We start from the raw sequence: 24,728 nt of genomic DNA, 5'->3' as shown, positions 1-24,728 counted from the left end.
CTGAACAACAACAATGCGGAAAAGGTAAAATCCTGAGCCAGATGCGGGCATAACCCAGACCTAACCCAGACCTAACCGATGTAATCCTCTAAAATATTGATCGAAACCAAGTTTAATGGACTGTTTCTGTGTGGTACCAACTTACTACGTGACTCAAACCCGAAAAAACCCAGGATCTGGCCAGCAAGTATGCGAAGAAGACAAAATCATGAGCCAGATGCGGGCATAACCTAGGACTAACCCAGACATAACCGGTTTTGTCCTCTAAAATACTGACCGAATCCAGGTTTAATTAGCTGCTACTGTGAGGTACCACAATACTACGTGATTCAAACCCGAAAAAACCCAGGATCTGGCCAACAAGAATGCGGAAGAGGCAAAATCATGAGCCAGATTCGGGCATGACCCAGACCTAACCCAGACCTAACCAGTGTTATCCTCTAAAATACTGAACGAATCCAGGTTTAATTGACTGTTACTGTGTGGTATCACATTACTACGTGATGCAAACCCGAAAAAACCCAGGATCTGGCCAATAAGTATGCGGAAAATGCAAAATCATGAGCCAGATTCGGTCATAACCCAGACCTAACCCAGACCTAACCGGTGTTATACTCTAAAATACTGACCGAATCCAGGTTTAACTGACTGTTACTGTGCGGTACCACATTACTACGTGATTCAAACCCGAAAAAACGCAGGATCTGGCCAATATGTATGCGGAAAAGGCAAAATCATGAGCCAGATGCGGGCATAACCCAGACCTAACCCAGACCTAACCGGTGTTATCCTGTAAAATATTGATCGAAACCAGGTTTAATTGACTGTTTCGATGTGGTACCACATTACTACTAACCCAGACCTAACCCAGACCTAACCGGTGTTATCCTCTAAAATACTGACCGAATCCAGGTTTAATTAGCTGCTACTGTGAGGTATCCCATTACTACGTGATTCAAACCCGAAAAAACCCAGGATCTGGCCAACAAGAATGCGGAAAAGGCAAAATCATGAGCCAGATTCGGGCATGACCCAGACCTAACCCAGACCTAACCAGTGTTATCCTCCAAAATACTGACCGAATCCAGGTTTAATTGACTGTTACTGTGTGGTATCACATTACTACGTGATTCAAACCCGAAAAAACCCAGGATCTGGCCAATAAGTATGCGGAAAATGCAAAATCATGATCCAGATTCGGTCATAACCCACACCTAACCCAGACCTAACCGGTGATATCCTCTAAAATACTGACGGAATCCAGGTTTAAATGACTGTTACTGTGTGGTACCACATTACTACGTAATTCAAACCAGAGGAAACCAAGAATCTGGCCAACAAGAATGTGGAAAAGGCAAAATCATGAGCCAGATGCGGGCATAACCCACACCTAACCCAGACTTAGCCGGTTTTATCCTGTAAAATATTGATCGAAACCAGGTTTAATTGACTGTTTTAATGTGGTACCACATTACTACGTGATACATACCAGAGAAAACCAAGTATCTGGCCAACAAGAATGCGGAAAAGGCAAAATCATGAGCCAGATGCGGGCATAACCCAGACCTAACCCAGAGCTAACCGGATTTATCCTCTAAATTATTGATCGAAACTAGGCATAATTAGCTGCTACTGAGTGGTACCACATTACTACGTGATTCAAACCCGAAAAAACCCAGGATCTGGCCAACAAGTATGCGAAGAAGGCAAAATCATGAGCCAGATGCGGGCACAACCCAGACCTAACCGGATTTATCCTCTAAATTATTGATCGAAACCAGGTTTAATGGACTGTTTCTGTGTGGTACCACATTACTACGTGACTCAAACCCGAAAAAACCCAGGATCACGCCAGCAAGTATGCGAAGAAGGCAAAATCATGAGCCAGATGCGGGCATAACCCAGGACTAACCCTGACATAACCGGTGTTACCGACTAAAATACTGACCGAATCCAGGTTTAATTGACTGTTACTGTGTGGTACCACATTTCTACGTGATTCAAACCCGAAAAAACCCAGGATCTGGCCACCAAGTATGCGAAGAAGGCAAAATCATGAGCCAAATGCGGGCATAACCCAGAACTAACCCAGACCTAACCGGATTTATCCCCTAAATTATTGATCGAAACTAGGCATAATTAGCTGCTACTGAGTGGTACCACATTACTACGTGATTCAAACCCGAAAAAACCCAGGATCTGGCCAACAAGTATGCGAAGAAGGCAAAATCATGAGCCAGATGCGGGCACAACCCAGACCTAACCGGATTTATCCTCTAAATTATTGATCGAAACCAGGTTTAATAGTCTGTTTCAGTGTGGTACCACATTACTACGTGATTCAAACCAGAGAAAACCAAGGATCTGGCCAGCAAGAATGCAGAAAGGGCAAAATCATGAGCCAGATTCGGGCATGCCCAGACCTAACCCAGACCTAACCAGTGTTATCCTCTAAAATACTGACCGAATCCATGTTTAAATGTCTGTTACTGTGTGGTACCACATTACTACGTGACTCAAACCCGAAAAAACCCAGGATCTGGCCAACAAGAATGCGGAAGAGGCAAAATCATGAGCCAGATTCGGGCATGACCCAGACCTAACCCAGACCTAACCGGTGTTGTCCTCTAAAATACTGACCGAATCCAGGTTTAATTAGCTGCTACTGTGAGGTACCACAATACTACGTGATTCAAACCCGAAAAAACCCAGGATCTGGCCAACAAGAATGCGGAAGAGGCAAAATCATGAGCCAGATTCGGGCATGACCCAGACCTAACCCAGACCTAACCAGTGTTATCCTCTAAAATACTGACCGAATCCAGGTTTAATTGACTGTTACTGTGTGGTATCACATTACTACGTGATTCAAACCCGAAAAAACCCAGGATCTGGCCAATAAGTATGCGGAAAATGCAAAATCATGAGCCAGATTCGGTCATAACCCAGACCTAACCCAGACCTAACCGGTGTTATACTCTAAAATACTGACCGAATCCAGGTTTAATTGACTGTTACTGTGCGGTACCACATTACTACGTGATTCAAACCCGAAAAAACGCAGGATCTGGCCAATATGTATGCGGAAAAGGCAAAATCATGAGCCAGATCCGGGCATAACCCAGACCTAACCCAGACCTAACCGGTGTTATCCTCTAAAATACTGACCGAATCCAGGTTTAATGGACTGTTACTGTGTGCTACAACATTACTGCGTGATTCAAACCAGAGAAAACCAAGGATCTGGTCAACAAGAATGCGGAAAAGGCAAAATCATGAGCCAGATTCGGGCATGACCCAGACCTAACCCAGACCTAACCGGTGTTATCCTGTAAAATATTGATCGAAACCAGGTTTAATTGACTGTTTCGATGTGGTACCACATTACTACTAACCCAGACCTAACCCAGACCTAACCGGTGTTATCCTCTAAAATACTGACCGAATCCAGGTTTAATTAGCTGTTACTGTGTGGTACCACAGTACTACCTGATTCAAACCCGAAAAAACCCAGGATCTGGCCAATATGCTTGCGGAGACGGCAAAATCATGAGCCAGATTCGGGCATAATCCAGACATAACCCAGACCTAACCGGTGTTATCCTCTAAAATACTGATCGAATCCAGGTTTAATTGACTGTTACTGTGTGGTACCACATTACTACGTGACTCAAACCCGAAAAAACCCAGGATCTGACCAACAAGTATGCGAAGAAGGCAAAATCATGTGCCAGATGCGGGCATAACCCAGACCTAACTTAGACCAAACCGGATTTATCCTCTAAATTATTGATCGAAACCAGGTTTTATAGTCTGCTTCAGTGTGGTACCACATTACTACGTGATTCAAACCAGAGAAAACCAAGGAACTGGCCAACAAGAATGCGGAAAAGGCAAAATCATCAGCCAGATTCGGGCATGACCCAGACCTAACCCAGACCTAACCGGTGTTACCCTCTAAAATACTGACCGAATCCAGGTTTAATTGACTGTTACAGTGTGGTACCACATTACTACGTGCTTCAAACCCGAAAAAACCCAGGATCTGGCCAATAAGTATGCGGAAAATGCAAAATCATGTGCCAGATTCGGGCATAATCCAGACCTAACCGGTGTTATCCTCTGAAATACTGACCGAATCCAGGTTTAATTGACTGTTCCTGTGTGATACCACATTACTACGTGATTCAAACCCGAAAAAAACCAAGGATCTGGCCAACAAGTGTGCGAAGAAGGCAAAATCGTGAGTCAGATGCGGGCATAACCCAGACCTAACTCAGACCTAACCGGATTTATCCTCTAAATTATTGATCGAATCCAGGTTTAATTGACTGTTACTGTGTGGTACCACAGTACTACCTGATTCAAACCTGAAAAAACCCAGGATCTGGCCAACAAGTATGCGAAGAAGGCAAAATCATGAGCCAGATGCGGGCATAACCCAGACCTAACTCAGACCTAACCGGATTTATCCTCTAAATTATTGATCGAAACCAGGTTTAGTAGTCTGTTTCAGTGTGGTACCACATTACTACGTGATTCAAACCAGAGAAAACCAAGGATCTGGCCAGCAAGAATGCAGAAAGGGCAAAATCATGAGCCAGATTCGGGCATGGCCCAGACCTAACCCAGACCTAACCGGTGTTATCCTCTAAAATACTGACCGAATCCAGGTTTAATTGACTGTTACTGTGTGGTACCACATTACTACGTGACTCAAACCCGAAAAAACCCAGGATCTGGCCAATATGTTTGCGGAGAAGGCAAAATCATGAGCCAGATTCGGGCATAATCCAGACCTAACCCAGACCTAACCGGTGTTATCCTCTAAAATACTGACCGAATCCAGGTTTAATTGACTGTTACTGTGTGGTACCACATTACTACGTGATTCAAACCAGTGAAAACCAAGGATCTGGCCAACAAGAATGTGGAAAGGCAAAATCATGAGCCAGATGCGGGCATAAACCACACCCAACCCAGACTTAGCCGGTTTTATCCTGTAAAATATTGATCGAAACCAGGTTTAATTGACTGTTTCAATGTGGTACCACATTACTACGTGATACAAACCAGAGAAAACCAAGGATCTGGCCAACAAGAATGCGGAAAAGGCAAAATCCTGAGCCAGATGCGGGCATAACCCAGACCTAACCCAGACCTAACCGGTGTAATCCTCTAAAATATTGATCGAAACCAAGTTTAATGGACTGTTTCTGTGTGGTACCACATTACTAAGTGACTCAAACCCGAAAAACCCAGGATCTGGCCAAGAAGAATGCGGAAAAGGCAAAAACATGATCCAGATGCGGGCATAACCCAGACCTAATCGGTGTAATCCTCTAAAATATTGATCGAAACCAAGTTTAATGGACTGTTTCTGTGTGGTACCACATTACTATGTGATGCAAACCCGAAAAAACCCAGGATCTGGCCAACAAGTATGCGAAGAAGGCAAAATCATGAGCCAGATGCGGGCATAACCCAGACCAAACTCAGACCTAACCGGATTTATCCTCTAAATTATTGAACGAAACCAGGTTTAAAAGTCTGCTTCAGTGTGGTACCACATTACTACGTGATTCAAACCAGAGAAAACCAAAGATCTGGCCAACAAGTATGCGAAGAAGGCAAAATCATGAGTCAGATTCGGGCATAACCCAGACCTAACCCAGACCTAACCGGTGTTATCCCCTGAAATACCGACCGAATCCAGGTTTAATTAGCTGCTACTGTGTGGTACCACATTACTACGTGATTCAAACCCGAAAAAACCCAGGATCTGGCCAACAAGTATGCGAAGAGGGCAAAATCATGAGCCAGATGAGGGCATAGCCCAGCCCTAACTCAGACCTAACCGGATTTATCCTCTAAATTATTGACCGAATACAGGCTTAATTGACTGTTACTGTGTGGTACCACATTACTACGTGATCCAAACCCGAAAAAACCCAGGATCTCGCCAACAAGTATGCGAAGAAGGCAAAATCATGAGCCAGATGCTGGCATAACCCAGACCTAACTCAGACCTATCCGGTGTTATCCTGTAAAATATTGATCGAAACCGGGTTTAATTGACTGTTTCGATGTGGTACCACATTACTACGTGATACAAACTAGAGGAAACCAAGGATCTGGCCAACAAGAAAGCGGAAAAGGCAAAATCAAGAGACGGATGCGGGCATAACCCAGGTGTAACCCAGACCCTAACTGTGTTACCGACTAAAATACTGCCCGAATCCAGGTTTAGTTAATTGTTACTATGTGGTACCACATTACTACGTGATTCAAACCCGAAAAAACCCAGGATCTGTCCAATAAGTATGCGGAAAAGGCAAAATCATGAGCCAGATGCGGGCATAACCCACACCTAACTCAGACCTAACCGGATTTATCCTCTAAATTAATGCTTGAAACCAGGTTCAATAGTCTGTTTCAGTGTGCTGCAACATTACTACGTGATTCAAACCATTGAAATCCAAGGATCTGGCCAACAAGAATGCGGAAAAGGCAAAATCATGAGCCATATTCGGGCATGACCCAGACCTAACCCAGACCTAACCGGTGTTATCCTGTAAAATTCTGACTGAATCCAGGTTTAATTGGCTGTTACTGTGTGGTACCACATTACTACGTGACTCAAACCCGAAAAAACCCAGGATCTGGCCAACAAGTATGCGAAGAAGGCAAAATCATGAGTCAGACGAGGGCATAACCCAGACCTAACCCAGACCTAACCGGTGTTATCCTTTAAAATACTGACCGAATCCAGGTTTAATTGTCCGTTTCAGTGTGGTACCACATTACTACGTAATTCAAACCAGAGAAAACCAAGGATCTGGCCAACATGAATACGGAAAAGGCAAATTTTTGAGCCAGATGCGGGCATAACCCGGACCTAACTCAGACCTAACCGGATTTATCCACTAAATTATTGATCGAAACCAGGTTTAGTAGTCTGTTTCTGTGTGCTACAACATTAGTACGTGATTCAAACCAGAGAAAACCAAGGATCTGGCCAACAAGAATGCGAAGAAGGCAAAATCATGAGCCAGATTCGGGCATAACCCAGACCTAACCGGTGTTATCCTCTGAAATAATGACCGAATCCAGGTTTAATTAGCTGCTACTGTGTGGTACCACATTACTACGTGATTCAAACCCGAATAAACCCAGGATCTGGCCAACAAGTATGCGAAAAAGGCAAAATCATGAGCCAGATGCGTTCATAACCCAGGTCTAACCCAGACATAACCGGTGTTACCGACTAAAATACTGACCGAATCCAGGTTTAATTGACTGTTACTGTGTGGTACCACGTAACTACGTGATTCAACCCCGAAAAAACCCAGGATCTGACCAATAAGTACGCGGAAAAGGCAAAACCATGAGCAAGATTCGGGCATAACCCAGACCTAACCCAGACCTAATCGGTGATATCCTCTGAAATACTGACCGAATCCAGGTTTAATTGACTGTTACTGTGTGGTACCACATTACTACAAGCTTCAATCCCGAAAAAACCCAGGATCTGGCCAACAAGTATGCGAAGAAGGCAAAATCATGAGCCAGATGCGGGCATAACCCAGACCTAACTCAGACCTGACCGGATTTATCCACTAAATTATTGAAACCAGGTTTAATAGTCTGTTTCAGTGTGCTGCAACATTACTACGTGATTCAAACCAGAGAAAACCAAGGATCTGGCCAACAAGAATGCGGAAAAGGCAAAATCAAGAGACAGATGCGGGCATAACCCACACCTAACCGGTGTAGTCCTCTAAAATATTGATCGAAACGAAGTTTAATGGACTGTTTCTGTGTGGTACCACATTACTACGTGATGCAAACCCGAAAAAACCCAGGATCTGGCCAACAAGTATGGGAAGAAGGCAAAATCATGAGCCAGATTCGGGCATAACCCAGACCTAACCGGTGTTATCCTCTGAAATAATGACCGAAACGAAGTTTAATGGACTGTTTCTGTGTGGTACCACATTACTACGTGATGCAAACCCGAAAAAACCCAGGATCTGGCCAACAAGTATGCGAAGAAGGCAAAATCATGAGCCAGATGCGGGCATAACCCAGACCTAACTCAGACCTAACCGGATTTATCCTCTAAATTATTGATCGAAACCAGGTTTAATAGTCGGTTTCAGTGTGGTACCACATTACTACGTGATTCAAACCAGAGAAAACCAAGGATCTGGTCAGCAAGAATGCAGAAAGGGCAAAATCATGAGCCAGATTCGGGCATGACCCAGACCTAACCAAGACCTAACCGGTGTTATCCTCTAAAATACTGACCGAATCCGGGTTTAATTGACTGTTACTGTGTGGTACCACGTAACTACGTGATTCAACCCCGAAAAAACCCAGGATCTGACCAATAAGTACGCGGAGAAGGCAAAACCATGAGCAAGATTCGGGCATAACCCAGACCTAACCCAGACCTAATCGGTGATATCCTCTGAAATACTGATCGAATCCAGTTTTAATTGACTGTTACTGTGTGGTACCACATTACTACAAGCTTCAATCCCGAAAAAACCCAGGATCTGGCCAACGAGTATGCGAAAAAGGCATAATCATGTGCCAGATGCGGGCATAACCCAGGACTAACCCAGACATAACCGGTGTTACCGACTAAAATACTGACAGAATCCAGGTTTAATTGACTGTTACTGTGTGGTACCACATTACTACGTGATTCAAACCCGAAAAAACCCAGGTTCTGGCCAACAAGTATGCGAAGAAGGCGAAATCATGAGCCAGATGCGGGCATAACCGAGACCTAACTCAGACCTAACCGGATTTATCCACTAAATTATTGATTGAAACCAGGTTTAATAGTCTGCTTCAGTGTGCTGCAACATTACTACGTGATTCAAACCGGAGAAAACCAAGGATCTGGCCAACAAGAATGCGGAAAAGGCAAAATCATGAGCCAGATTCGGGCATGACCCAGACCTAACCCAGACCTAACCGGTGTTATCCTGTAAAATATTGATCGAAACCGGGTTTAATTGACTGTTTCGATGTGGTACCACATTACTACGTGATTCGAACCCGAAAAAACCCAGGATCTGGCCAACATGTATGCGAAGAAGGCACAATCATGAGCCAGATTCGGGCATAACCCAGACCTAACCCAGACCTAACCGGTGTTATCCTCTCAAATACTGACCGAATCCAGGTTTAATTAGCTGCTACTGTGTGGTACCACATTACTACATCATTCAAACCCGAGAAATCCCAGGATCTGGTCAAGAAGAATGCGGAAAAGGCAAAAACATGAGCCAGATTCGGGAGATGACCCAGACCTAAACCAGACCTAACCGGATGTATCCTCTAAATTATTGATCGAAACCAGGTTTAATTGACTGTTTCGATGTGGTACCACATTACTACGTTATACAGACCAGAGAAAACCAAGGATCTGGCCAACAAGAAAGCGGAAAATGCAAAATCAAGAGACAGATGCGGGCATAACCCACACCTAACCGGTGCAGTCCTCTAAAATATTGATCGAAACGAAGTTTAATGGACTGTTTCTGTGTGGTACCACATTACTACGTGATGCAAACCCGAAAAAACCCAGGATCTGGCCAACAAGTATGCGAACAAGGCAAAATCATGAGCCTGATGCGGGCATAACCCAGACCTAACTCAGACCTAACCGGATTTATCCACTAAATTATTGATTGAAACCAGGTTTAATAGTCTGTTTCAGTGTGCTGCAACATTACTACGTGATTCAAACCAGAGAAAACCAAGGATCTGGCCAACAAGAATGCGGAAAAGGCAAAACCATGAGCCAGATTCGGGCATGACCCAGACCTAACCCAGACCTAACCGGTGTTATCCTGTAAAATATTGATCGAAACCAGGTTTTATAGTCTGTTTCAGTGTGGTACCACATTACTACGTGATTCAAACCAGAGAAAACCAAGGATCTGGTCAGCAAGAATGCGGAAAAGGCAAAATCATGAGCCAGATTCGGGCATAACCCAGACCTAACCCAGACCTAACCGGTGTTATCCTCTAAAATACTGAGCGAATCCATGTTTAATTGACTGTTACTGTGTGATACCACATTACTACGTGATTCAAACCCGAAAAAAACCCAGGATCTGGCCAACAAGTGTGCGAAGAAGGCAAAATCATGTGCCAGATGCGGGCACAACCAAGGTCTAACCCAGACATAACCGGTGTTACCGACTAAAATACTGACCGAATCCAGGTTTAATTAGCTGCTACTGTGTGGTACCACATTACTACATCATTCAAACCCGAGAAATCCCAGGATCTGGCCAATAAGGATGCGGAAAATGCAAAATCATGACCCAGATTCGGTCATAACCCAGATCTAACCCAGACCTAACCTGATTTATCCTCTAAATTATTGATCGAAACCATGTTTAATGGACTGTTTCTGTGTGGTACCACATTACTACGTGGTGCAAACCCGAAAAAACCCAGGATCTTGCCAACAAGTATGCGAACAAGGCAAAATCATGAGCCTGATGCGGGCATAACCCAGACCTAACTCAGACCTAACCGGATTTATCCACTAAATTATTGATTGAAACCAGGTTTAATAGTCTGTTTCAGTGTGCTGCAACATTACTACGTGATTCAAACCAGAGAAAACCAAGGATCTGGCCAACAAGTATGCGGAAAAGGCAAAATCATGAGCCAGATTCGGGCATGACCCAGACCTAACCCAGACCTAACCGGTGTTATCCTGTAAAATATTGATCGAAACCAGGTTTTATAGTCTGTTTCAGTGTGGTACCACATTACTACGTGATTCAAACCAGAGAAAACCGAGGATCTGGTCAGCAAGAATGCGGAAAAGGCAAAATCATGAGCCAGAATCGGGCATAACCCAGACCTAACCCAGACCTAACCGGTGTGTTCCTCTAAAATACGGATCGAATCCAGGTTCAATTGACTGTTTCTGTGTGGTACCACATTATTACATGATTCAAACCCGAAAAAACCCAGGATCTGGCCAACAAGTATGCGAAGAAGGCAAAATCATGTGCCAGATGCGGGCACAACCCAGCCCTAACTCAGACCTAACCGAATTTATCCTCTAAATTATTGATCGAAACCAGGTTAAATAGTCTGTTTCAGTGTGGTACAACATTACTACGTGATTCAAACCCGAAAAAACCCAGGATCTGGCCATCAAGTATGCGAAGAAGGCAAAATCATGAGCCAGATGCGGGCATAACCCAGACCTAACTCAGACCTAACCAGATTTATCCTCTAAATTATTGATCGAACCAGGTTTTATAGTCTGCTTCAGTGTGGTACCACATTACTACGTGATTCGAACCCGAAAAAACCCAGGATCTGGCCAATAAATATGCGGAAAAGGCAAAATCATGTGCCTGATTCGGGCATAATCCAGACCTAACCCAGACCTAACCGGTGTTATCCTCTAAAATACTGACCGAATCCAGGTTTAATTGACTGTTACTGTGTGATACCACATTACTACGTGATTCAAACCCGAAAAAAACCCAGGATCTGGCCAACAAGTGTGCGAGGAAGGCAAAATCATGTGCCAGATGCGGGCACAACCAAGGTCTAACCCAGACATAACCGGTGTTACCGACTAAAATACTGACCGAATCCAGGTTTAATTAGCTGCTACTGTGTGGTACCACATTACTACATCATTCAAACCCGAGAAATCCCAGGATCTGGCCAAGAAGAATGCGGAAAAGGCAAAAACATGAGCCAGATTCGGGAGATGACCCAGACCTAACCCAGACCTAACCGGATTTATCCTCTAAATTATTGATCGAAACCAGGTTTAATGGACTGTTTCTGTGTGGTACCACATTACTACGTGATGCAAACCCGAAAAAACCCAGGATCTTGCCAACAAGTATGCGAACAAGGCAAAATCATGAGCCTGATGCGGGCATAACCCAGACCTAACTCAGACCTAACCGGATTTATCCACTAAATTATTGATTGAAACCAGGTTTAATAGTCTGTTTCAGTGTGCTGCAACATTACTACGTGATTCAAACCAGAGAAAACCAAGGATCTGGCCAACAAGAATGCGGAAAAGGCAAAATCATGAGCCAGATTCGGGCATGACCCAGACCTAACCCAGACCTAACCGGTGTTATCCTGTAAAATATTGATCGAAACCAGGTTTTATAGTCTGTTTCAGTGTGGTACCACATTACTACGTGATTCAAACCAGAGAAAACCAAGGATCTGGTCAGCAAGAATGCGGAAAAGGCAACATCATGAGCCAGATTCGGGCATAACCCAGACCTAAACCAGACCTAACCGGTGTGTTCCTCTAAAATACGGATCGAATCCAGGTTCAATTGACTGTTACTGTGTGGTACCACATTACTACATGATTCAAACCCGAAAGAACCCAGGATCTGGCCAACAAGTATGCGAAGAAGGCAAAATCATGTGCCAGATGCGGGCACAACCCAGCCCTAACTCAGACCTAACCAGATTTATCCTCTAAATTATTGATGGAAACCAGGTTTAATTGACTGTTACTGCGTGATACCACATTACTACGTGATTCAAACCCGAAAAAAACCCAGGATCTGGCCAACAAGTGTGCGAGGAAGGCAAAATCATGTGCCAGATGCGGGCACAACCAAGGTCTAACCCAGACATAACCGGTGTTACCGACTAAAATACTGACCGAATCCTGGTTTAATTGACTGTTACTATGTGGTACCACATTACTACGTGATTCAAACCCGAAAAAACCCAGGATCTGGCCAACAAGTATGCGGAAAAGGCAAAATCATGTGCCAGATTCGGGCATAATCCAGACCTAATCCAGACCTAACCGGTGTTATCCTCTAAAATACTGACCGAATCCAGGTTTAATGGACTGTTTCTGTGTGGTACCACATTACTACGTGATGCAAACCCGAAAAAACCCAGGATCTGGCCAACAAGTATGCGAAGAAGGCAAAATCATGAGCCAGATGCGGGCATAACCCAGACCTAACTCAGACCTAACCGGATTTATCCTCTAAATTATTGATCGAAACCAGGTTTAATAGTCTGTTTCAGTGTGGTACCACATTACTACGTGATTCAAAGCAGAGAAAACCAAGGATCTGGCCAGCAAGAATGCAGAAAGGGCAAAATCGTGATCCAGATTCGGGCATGACCCAGACCTAACCCAGACCTAACCGGTGTTATCCTCGAAAATACTGACCGAATCCAGGTTTAATTGACTGTTACTGTGTGGTACCACATTACTACGTGACTCAAACCCGAAAAAACCCAGGATCTGGCCAACAAGTATGCGAAGTAGGCAAAATCATGAGCCAGATTCGGGCATAACCCAGACCTAACCCAGACCTAACCGGTGTTATCCTCTGAAATACCGACCGAATCCAGGTTTAATTAGCTGCTACTGTGTGGTACCACATTACTACGTGATTCAAACCCGAAAAAACCAAGGATCTGGTCAGCAAGAATGCGGAAAAGGCAAAATCATGAGCCAGAATCGGGCATAACCCAGACCTAACCCAGACCTAACCGGTGTTATCCTCGGAAATACCGACCGAATCCAGGTTTAATTAGCTGCTACTGTGTGGTACCACAGTACTACGTGATTCAAACCCGAAGAAACCCAGGATCTGTCCAATAAGTATGCGGAAAAGGCACAATCATGAGCCAGATTCGGGCATAACCCAGACCTAACCCAGACCTAACCGGTGTTATCCTCTCAAATACTGACCGAATCCAGGTTTAATTAGCTGCTACTGTGTGGTACCACATTACTACATCATTCAAACCCGAGAAATCCCAGGATCTGGTCAAGAAGAATGCGGAAAAGGCAAAAACATGAGCCAGATTCGGGAGATGACCCAGACCTAAACCAGACCTAACCGGATGTATCCTCTAAATTATTGATCGAAACCAGGTTTAATTGACTGTTTCGATGTGGTACCACATTACTACGTTATACAGACCAGAGAAAACCAAGGATCTGGCCAACAAGAAAGCGGAAAATGCAAAATCAAGAGACAGATGCGGGCATAACCCACACCTAACCGGTGCAGTCCTCTAAAATATTGATCGAAACGAAGTTTAATGGACTGTTTCTGTGTGGTACCACATTACTACGTGATGCAAACCCGAAAAAACCCAGGATCTGGCCAACAAGTATGCGAACAAGGCAAAATCATGAGCCAGATTCGGGCATAACCCAGACCTAACCCAGACCTAACCGGTGTTATCCTCTAAAATACTGAGCGAATCCATGTTTAATTGACTGTTACTGTGTGATACCACATTACTACGTGATTCAAACCCGAAAAAAACCCAGGATCTGGCCAACAAGTGTGCGAAGAAGGCAAAATCATGAGCCTGATGCGGGCATAACCCAGACCTAACTCAGACCTAACCGGATTTATCCACTAAATTATTGATTGAAACCAGGTTTAATAGTCTGTTTCAGTGTGCTGCAACATTACTACGTGATTCAAACCAGAGAAAACCAAGGATCTGGCCAACAAGAATGCGGAAAAGGCAAAACCATGAGCCAGATTCGGGCATGACCCAGACCTAACCCAGACCTAACCGGTGTTATCCTGTAAAATATTGATCGAAACCAGGTTTTATAGTCTGTTTCAGTGTGGTACCACATTACTACGTGATTCAAACCAGAGAAAACCAAGGATCTGGTCAGCAAGAATGCGGAAAAGGCAAAATCATGAGCCAGATTCGGGCATAACCCAGACCTAACCCAGACCTAACCGGTGTTATCCTCTAAAATACTGACCGAATCCAGGTTTAATTGACAGTTACTGTGTGATACCACATTACTACGTGATTCAAACCCGAAAAAAACCCAGGATCTGGCCAACAAGTGTGCGAGGAAGGCAAAATCATGTGCCAGATGCGGGCACAACCAAGGTCTAACCCAGACATAACCGGTGTTACCGACTAAAATACTGACCGAATCCAGGTTTAATTAGCTGCTACTGTGTGGTACCACATTACTACATCATTCAAACCCGAGAAATCCCAGGATCTGGCCAAGAAGAATGCGGAAAAGGCAAAAACATGAGCCAGATTCGGGAGATGACCCAGACCTAACCCAGACCTAACCGGATTTATCCTCTAAATTATTGATCGAAACCAGGTTTAATGGACTGTTTCTGTGTGGTACCACATTACTACGTGATGCAAACCCGAAAAAACCCAGGATCTTGCCAACAAGTATGCGAACAAGGCAAAATCATGAGCCTGATGCGGGCATAACCCAGACCTAACTCAGACCTAACCGGATTTATCCACTAAATTATTGATTGAAACCAGGTTTAATAGTCTGTTTCAGTGTGCTGCAACATTACTACGTGATTCAAACCAGAGAAAACCAAGGATCTGGCCAACAAGAATGCGGAAAAGGCAAAATCATGAGCCAGATTCGGGCATGACCCAGACCTAACCCAGACCTAACCGGTGTTATCCTGTAAAATATTGATCGAAACCAGGTTTTATAGTCTGTTTCAGTGTGGTACCACATTACTACGTGATTCAAACCAGAGAAAACCAAGGATCTGGTCAGCAAGAATGCGGAAAAGGCAAAATCATGAGCCAGATTCGGGCATAACCCAGACCTAAACCAGACCTAACCGGTGTGTTCCTCTAAAATACGGATCGAATCCAGGTTCAATTGACTGTTACTGTGTGGTACCACATTACTACATGATTCAAACCCGAAAGAACCCAGGATCTGGCCAACAAGTATGCGAAGAAGGCAAAATCATGTGCCAGATGCGGGCACAACCCAGCCCTAACTCAGACCTAACCGGATTTATCCTCTAAATAATTGATCGAAACCCGGTTAAATAGTCTGTTTCAGTGTGGTACAACATTACTAGGTGATTCAAACCCGAAAAAACCCAGGATCTGGCCATCAAGTATGCGAAGAAGGCAAAATCATGAGCCAGATGCGGGCATAACTCAGACCTAACTCAGACCTAACCAGATTTATCCTCTAAATTATTGATCGAAACCAGGTTTAATTGACTGTTACTGCGTGATACCACATTACTACGTGATGCAAACCCGAAAAAACCCAGGATCTTGCCAACAAGTATGCGAACAAGGCAAAATCATGAGCCTGATGCGGGCATAACCCAGACCTAACTCAGACCTAACCGGATTTATCCACTAAATTATTGATTGAAACCAGGTTTTATAGTCTGTTTCAGTGTGGTACCACATTACTACGTGATTCAAACCAGAGAAAACCAAGGATCTGGCCAACAAGAATGCGGAAAAGGCAAAATCATGAACCAGATTCGGGCATGACCCAGACCTAACCCAGACCTAACCGGTGTTATCCTGTAAAATATTGATCGAAACCAGGTTTTATAGTCTGTTTCAGTGTGGTACCACATTACTACGTGATTCAAACCAGAGAAAACCAAGGATCTGGTCAGCAAGAATGCGGAAAAGGCAAAATCATGAGCCAGATTCGGGCATAACCCAGACCTAAACCAGACCTAACCGGTGTGTTCCTCTAAAATACGGATCGAATCCAGGTTCAATTGACTGTTACTGTGTGGTACCACATTACTACATGATTCAAACCCGAAAGAACCCAGGATCTGGCCAACAAGTATGCGAAGAAGGCAAAATCATGTGCCAGATGCGGGCACAACCCAGCCCTAACTCAGACCTAACCAGATTTATCCTCTAAATTATTGATGGAAACCAGGTTTAATTGACTGTTACTGCGTGATACCACATTACTACGTGATTCAAACCCGAAAAAAACCCAGGATCTGGCCAACAAGTGTGCGAGGAAGGCAAAATCATGTGCCAGATGCGGGCACAACCAAGGTCTAACCCAGACATAACCGGTGTTACCGACTAAAATACTGACCGAATCCTGGTTTAATTGACTGTTACTATGTGGTACCACATTACTACGTGATTCAAACCCGAAAAAACCCAGGATCTGGCCAACAAGTATGCGGAAAAGGCAAAATCATGTGCCAGATTCGGGCATAATCCAGACCTAACCCAGACCTAACCGGTGTTATCCTCTAAAATACTGACCGAATCCAGGTTTAATGGACTGTTACTGTGTGGTACCACATTACTACGTGACTCAAACCCGAAAAAACCCAGGATCTGGCCAACAAGTATGCGAAGTAGGCAAAATCATGAGCCAGATGCGGGCATAACCCAGACCTAACTCAGACCTAACCGGATTTATCCTCTAAATTATTGATCGAAACCAGGTTTAATAGTCTGTTTCAGTGTGGTACCACATTACTACGTGATTCAAACCAGAGAAAACCAAGGATCTGGCCAGCAAGAATGCAGAAAGGGCAAAATCGTGATCCAGATTCGGGCATGACCCAGACCTAACCCAGACCTAACCGGTGTTATCCTCTAAAATACTGACCGAATCCAGGTTTAATTGACTGTTACTGTGTGGTACCACATTACTACGTGACTCAAACCCGAAAAAACCCAGGATCTGGCCAATATGTTTGCGGAGAAGGCAAAATCATGAGCCAGATTCGGGCATAATCCAGACCTAACCCAGACCTAACCGGTGTTATCCTCTAAAATACTGACCGAATCCAGGTTTAATTGACTGTTACTGTGTGGTACCACATTACTACGTGATTCAAACCAGTGAAAACCAAGGATCTGGCCAACAAGAATGTGGAAAGGCAAAATCATGAGCCAGATGCGGGCATAAACCACACCCAACCCAGACTTAGCCGGTTTTATCCTGTAAAATATTGATCGAAACCAGGTTTAATTGACTGTTTCAATGTGGTACCACATTACTACGTGATACAAACCAGAGAAAACCAAGGATCTGGCCAACAAGAATGCGGAAAAGGCAAAATCCTGAGCCAGATGCGGGCATAACCCAGACCTAACCCAGACCTAACCGGTGTAATCCTCTAAAATATTGATCGAAACCAAGTTTAATGGACTGTTTCTGTGTGGTACCACATTACTAAGTGACTCAAACCCGAAAAACCCAGGATCTGGCCAATAAGTATGCGGAAAAGGCAAAATCATGAGCCAGATGCGGGCATAACCCACACCTAACCCAGACTTAGCCGGTTTTATCCTGTAATATATTGATCGAAACCAGGTTTAATTGACTGTTTCAATGTGGTACCACATTACTACGTGATACAAACCAGAGAAAACCAAGGATCTGGCCAACAAGAATGCTGAAAAGGTGAAATCCTGAGCCAGATGCGGGCATAACCCAGACCTCACCCAGACCTAACCGGTGTAATCCTCTAAAATATTGATCGAAACCAAGTTTAATGGTCTGTTTCAGTGTGGTACCACATTACTACGTGACTCAAACCCGAAAAACCCAGGATCTGGCCAGCAAGTATGCGAAGAAGGCAAAATCATGAGCCAGATGCGGGCATAACCCAGAACTAACCCAGACCTAACCGGTGTAATCCTCTAAAATATTGATCGAAACCAAGTTTAATGGACTGTTTCTGTGTGGTACCAACTTACTACGTGACTCAAACCCGAAAAAACCCAGGATCTGGCCAGCAAGTATGCGAAGAAGACAAAATCATGAGCCAGATGCGGGCATAACCTAGGACTAACCCAGACATAACCGGTGTTACCGACTAAAATACTGACCGAATCCAGGTTTAATTGACTGTTACTATGTTGTACCACATTACTACGTGATTCAAATCCGAAAAATCCCAGGATCTGGCCAACAAGTATGCGAAGAAGGCAAAATCATAAGCCAGATTCGGTCATAACCCAGACCTAACCCAGACCTAACCGGTGTTATCCTCTGAAATACTGACCGAATCCAGGTGTAATTAGCTGCTACTGTGTGGTACCACATTACTATGTCATTCAAACCCGAAAAATCCCAGGATCTGGCCAAGAAGAATGCGGAAAAGGCAAAAACATGATCCAGATGCGGGCATAACCCAGACCTAATCGGTGTAATCCTCTAAAATATTGATCGAAACCAAGTTTAATGGACTGTTTCTGTGTGGTACCACATTACTATGTGATGCAAACCCGAAAAAACCCAGGATCTGGCCAACAAGTATGCGAAGAAGGCAAAATCATGAGCCAGATGCGGGCATAACCCAGACCAAACTCAGACCTAACCGGATTTATCCTCTAAATTATTGAACGAAACCAGGTTTAAAAGTCTGCTTCAGTGTGGTACCACATTACTACGTGATTCAAACCAGAGAAAACCAAAGATCTGGCCAACAAGTATGCGAAGAAGGCAAAATCATGAGTCAGATTCGGGCATAACCCAGACCTAACCCAGACCTAACCGGTGTTATCCCCTGAAATACCGACCGAATCCAGGTTTAATTAGCTGCTACTGTGTGGTACCACATTACTACGTGATTCAAACCCGAAAAAACCCAGGATCTGGCCAACAAGTATGCGAAGAGGGCAAAATCATGAGCCAGATGAGGGCATAGCCCAGCCCTAACTCAGACCTAACCGGATTTATCCTCTAAATTATTGACCGAATACAGGCTTAATTGACTGTTACTGTGTGGTACCACATTACTACGTGATCCAAACCCGAAAAAACCCAGGATCTCGCCAACAAGTATGCGAAGAAGGCAAAATCATGAGCCAGATGCTGGCATAACCCAGACCTAACTCAGACCTATCCGGTGTTATCCTGTAAAATACTGACCGAATCCAGGTTTAATTGACTGTTACTGTGTGGTACCACATTACTACGTGACTCAAACCCGAAAAAACCCAGGATCTGGCCAATATGTTTGCGGAGAAGGCAAAATCATGAGCCAGATTCGGGCATAATCCAGACCTAACCCAGACCTAACCGGTGTTATCCTCTAAAATACTGACCGAATCCAGGTTTAATTGACTGTTACTGTGTGGTACCACATTACTACGTGATTCAAACCAGTGAAAACCAAGGATCTGGCCAACAAGAATGTGGAAAGGCAAAATCATGAGCCAGATGCGGGCATAAACCACACCCAACCCAGACTTAGCCGGTTTTATCCTGTAAAATATTGATCGAAACCAGGTTTAATTGACTGTTTCAATGTGGTACCACATTACTACGTGATACAAACCAGAGAAAACCAAGGATCTGGCCAACAAGAATGCGGAAAAGGCAAAATCCTGAGCCAGATGCGGGCATAACCCAGACCTAACCCAGACCTAACCGGTGTAATCCTCTAAAATATTGATCGAAACCAAGTTTAATGGACTGTTTCTGTGTGGTACCACATTACTAAGTGACTCAAACCCGAAAAACCCAGGATCTGGCCAATAAGTATGCGGAAAAGGCAAAATCATGAGCCAGATGCGGGCATAACCCACACCTAACCCAGACTTAGCCGGTTTTATCCTGTAATATATTGATCGAAACCAGGTTTAATTGACTGTTTCAATGTGGTACCACATTACTACGTGATACAAACCAGAGAAAACCAAGGATCTGGCCAACAAGAATGCTGAAAAGGTGAAATCCTGAGCCAGATGCGGGCATAACCCAGACCTCACCCAGACCTAACCGGTGTAATCCTCTAAAATATTGATCGAAACCAAGTTTAATGGTCTGTTTCAGTGTGGTACCACATTACTACGTGACTCAAACCCGAAAAACCCAGGATCTGGCCAGCAAGTATGCGAAGAAGGCAAAATCATGAGCCAGATGCGGGCATAACCCAGAACTAACCCAGACCTAACCGGTGTAATCCTCTAAAATATTGATCGAAACCAAGTTTAATGGACTGTTTCTGTGTGGTACCAACTTACTACGTGACTCAAACCCGAAAAAACCCAGGATCTGGCCAGCAAGTATGCGAAGAAGACAAAATCATGAGCCAGATGCGGGCATAACCTAGGACTAACCCAGACATAACCGGTGTTACCGACTAAAATACTGACCGAATCCAGGTTTAATTGACTGTTACTATGTTGTACCACATTACTACGTGATTCAAATCCGAAAAATCCCAGGATCTGGCCAACAAGTATGCGAAGAAGGCAAAATCATAAGCCAGATTCGGTCATAACCCAGACCTAACCCAGACCTAACCGGTGTTATCCTCTGAAATACTGACCGAATCCAGGTGTAATTAGCTGCTACTGTGTGGTACCACATTACTATGTCATTCAAACCCGAAAAATCCCAGGATCTGGCCAAGAAGAATGCGGAAAAGGCAAAAACATGATCCAGATGCGGGCATAACCCAGACCTAATCGGTGTAATCCTCTAAAATATTGATCGAAACCAAGTTTAATGGACTGTTTCTGTGTGGTACCACATTACTATGTGATGCAAACCCGAAAAAACCCAGGATCTGGCCAACAAGTATGCGAAGAAGGCAAAATCATGAGCCAGATGCGGGCATAACCCAGACCAAACTCAGACCTAACCGGATTTATCCTCTAAATTATTGAACGAAACCAGGTTTAAAAGTCTGCTTCAGTGTGGTACCACATTACTACGTGATTCAAACCAGAGAAAACCAAAGATCTGGCCAACAAGTATGCGAAGAAGGCAAAATCATGAGTCAGATTCGGGCATAACCCAGACCTAACCCAGACCTAACCGGTGTTATCCCCTGAAATACCGACCGAATCCAGGTTTAATTAGCTGCTACTGTGTGGTACCACATTACTACGTGATTCAAACCCGAAAAAACCCAGGATCTGGCCAACAAGTATGCGAAGAGGGCAAAATCATGAGCCAGATGAGGGCATAGCCCAGCCCTAACTCAGACCTAACCGGATTTATCCTCTAAATTATTGACCGAATACAGGCTTAATTGACTGTTACTGTGTGGTACCACATTACTACGTGATCCAAACCCGAAAAAACCCAGGATCTCGCCAACAAGTATGCGAAGAAGGCAAAATCATGAGCCAGATGCTGGCATAACCCAGACCTAACTCAGACCTATCCGGTGTTATCCTGTAAAATATTGATCGAAACCGGGTTTAATTGACTGTTTCGATGTGGTACCACATTACTACGTGATACAAACTAGAGGAAACCAAGGATCTGGCCAACAAGAAAGCGGAAAAGGCAAAATCAAGAGACGGATGCGGGCATAACCCAGGTGTAACCCAGACCCTAACTGTGTTACCGACTAAAATACTGCCCGAATCCAGGTTTAGTTAATTGTTACTATGTGGTACCACATTACTACGTGATTCAAACCCGAAAAAACCCAGGATCTGTCCAATAAGTATGCGGAAAAGGCAAAATCATGAGCCAGATGCGGGCATAACCCACACCTAACTCAGACCTAACCGGATTTATCCTCTAAATTAATGCTTGAAACCAGGTTCAATAGTCTGTTTCAGTGTGCTGCAACATTACTACGTGATTCAAACCATTGAAATCCAAGGATCTGGCCAACAAGAATGCGGAAAAGGCAAAATCATGAGCCATATTCGGGCATGACCCAGACCTAACCCAGACCTAACCGGTGTTATCCTGTAAAATTCTGACTGAATCCAGGTTTAATTGGCTGTTACTGTGTGGTACCACATTACTACGTGACTCAAACCCGAAAAAACCCAGGATCTGGCCAACAAGTATGCGAAGAAGGCAAAATCATGAGTCAGACGAGGGCATAACCCAGACCTAACCCAGACCTAACCGGTGTTATCCTTTAAAATACTGACCGAATCCAGGTTTAATTGTCCGTTTCAGTGTGGTACCACATTACTACGTAATTCAAACCAGAGAAAACCAAGGATCTGGCCAACATGAATACGGAAAAGGCAAATTTTTGAGCCAGATGCGGGCATAACCCGGACCTAACTCAGACCTAACCGGATTTATCCACTAAATTATTGATCGAAACCAGGTTTAGTAGTCTGTTTCTGTGTGCTACAACATTAGTACGTGATTCAAACCAGAGAAAACCAAGGATCTGGCCAACAAGAATGCGAAGAAGGCAAAATCATGAGCCAGATTCGGGCATAACCCAGACCTAACCGGTGTTATCCTCTGAAATAATGACCGAATCCAGGTTTAATTAGCTGCTACTGTGTGGTACCACATTACTACGTGATTCAAACCCGAATAAACCCAGGATCTGGCCAACAAGTATGCGAAAAAGGCAAAATCATGAGCCAGATGCGTTCATAACCCAGGTCTAACCCAGACATAACCGGTGTTACCGACTAAAATACTGACCGAATCCAGGTTTAATTGACTGTTACTGTGTGGTACCACGTAACTACGTGATTCAACCCCGAAAAAACCCAGGATATGACCAATAAGTACGCGGAAAAGGCAAAACCATGAGCAAGATTCGGGCATAACCCAGACCTAACCCAGACCTAATCGGTGATATCCTCTGAAATACTGACCGAATCCAGGTTTAATTGACTGTTACTGTGTGGTACCACATTACTACAAGCTTCAATCCCGAAAAAACCCAGGATCTGGCCAACAAGTATGCGAAGAAGGCAAAATCATGAGCCAGATGCGGGCATAACCCAGACCTAACTCAGACCTGACCGGATTTATCCACTAAATTATTGAAACCAGGTTTAATAGTCTGTTTCAGTGTGCTGCAACATTACTACGTGATTCAAACCAGAGAAAACCAAGGATCTGGCCAACAAGAATGCGGAAAAGGCAAAATCAAGAGACAGATGCGGGCATAACCCACACCTAACCGGTGTAGTCCTCTAAAATATTGATCGAAACGAAGTTTAATGGACTGTTTCTGTGTGGTACCACATTACTACGTGATGCAAACCCGAAAAAACCCAGGATCTGGCCAACAAGTATGGGAAGAAGGCAAAATCATGAGCCAGATTCGGGCATAACCCAGACCTAACCGGTGTTATCCTCTGAAATAATGACCGAAACGAAGTTTAATGGACTGTTTCTGTGTGGTACCACATTACTACGTGATGCAAACCCGAAAAAACCCAGGATCTGGCCAACAAGTATGCGAAGAAGGCAAAATCATGAGCCAGATGCGGGCATAACCCAGACCTAACTCAGACCTAACCGGATTTATCCTCTAAATTATTGATCGAAACCAGGTTTAATAGTCGGTTTCAGTGTGGTACCACATTACTACGTGCTTCAAACCAGAGAAAACCAAGGATCTGGTCAGCAAGAATGCAGAAAGGGCAAAATCATGAGCCAGATTCGGGCATGACCCAGACCTAACCAAGACCTAACCGGTGTTATCCTCTAAAATACTGACCGAATCCGGGTTTAATTGACTGTTACTGTGTGGTACCACGTAACTACGTGATTCAACCCCGAAAAAACCCAGGATCTGACCAATAAGTACGCGGAGAAGGCAAAACCATGAGCAAGATTCGGGCATAACCCAGACCTAACCCAGACCTAATCGGTGATATCCTCTGAAATACTGATCGAATCCAGTTTTAATTGACTGTTACTGTGTGGTACCACATTACTACAAGCTTCAATCCCGAAAAAACCCAGGATCTGGCCAACGAGTATGCGAAAAAGGCATAATCATGTGCCAGATGCGGGCATAACCCAGGACTAACCCAGACATAACCGGTGTTACCGACTAAAATACTGACAGAATCCAGGTTTAATTGACTGTTACTGTGTGGTACCACATTACTACGTGATTCAAACCCGAAAAAACCCAGGTTCTGGCCAACAAGTATGCGAAGAAGGCGAAATCATGAGCCAGATGCGGGCATAA

This window comes from Colletes latitarsis, chromosome 8 (genome assembly GCF_051014445.1).
Source record: "Colletes latitarsis isolate SP2378_abdomen chromosome 8, iyColLati1, whole genome shotgun sequence".
In the NCBI taxonomy this organism is placed as follows: Eukaryota; Metazoa; Arthropoda; class Insecta; order Hymenoptera; family Colletidae; genus Colletes; species Colletes latitarsis.
The sequence above is the reverse complement of the archived record's forward strand: the minus strand, read 5'-3'. Positions refer to the sequence as shown.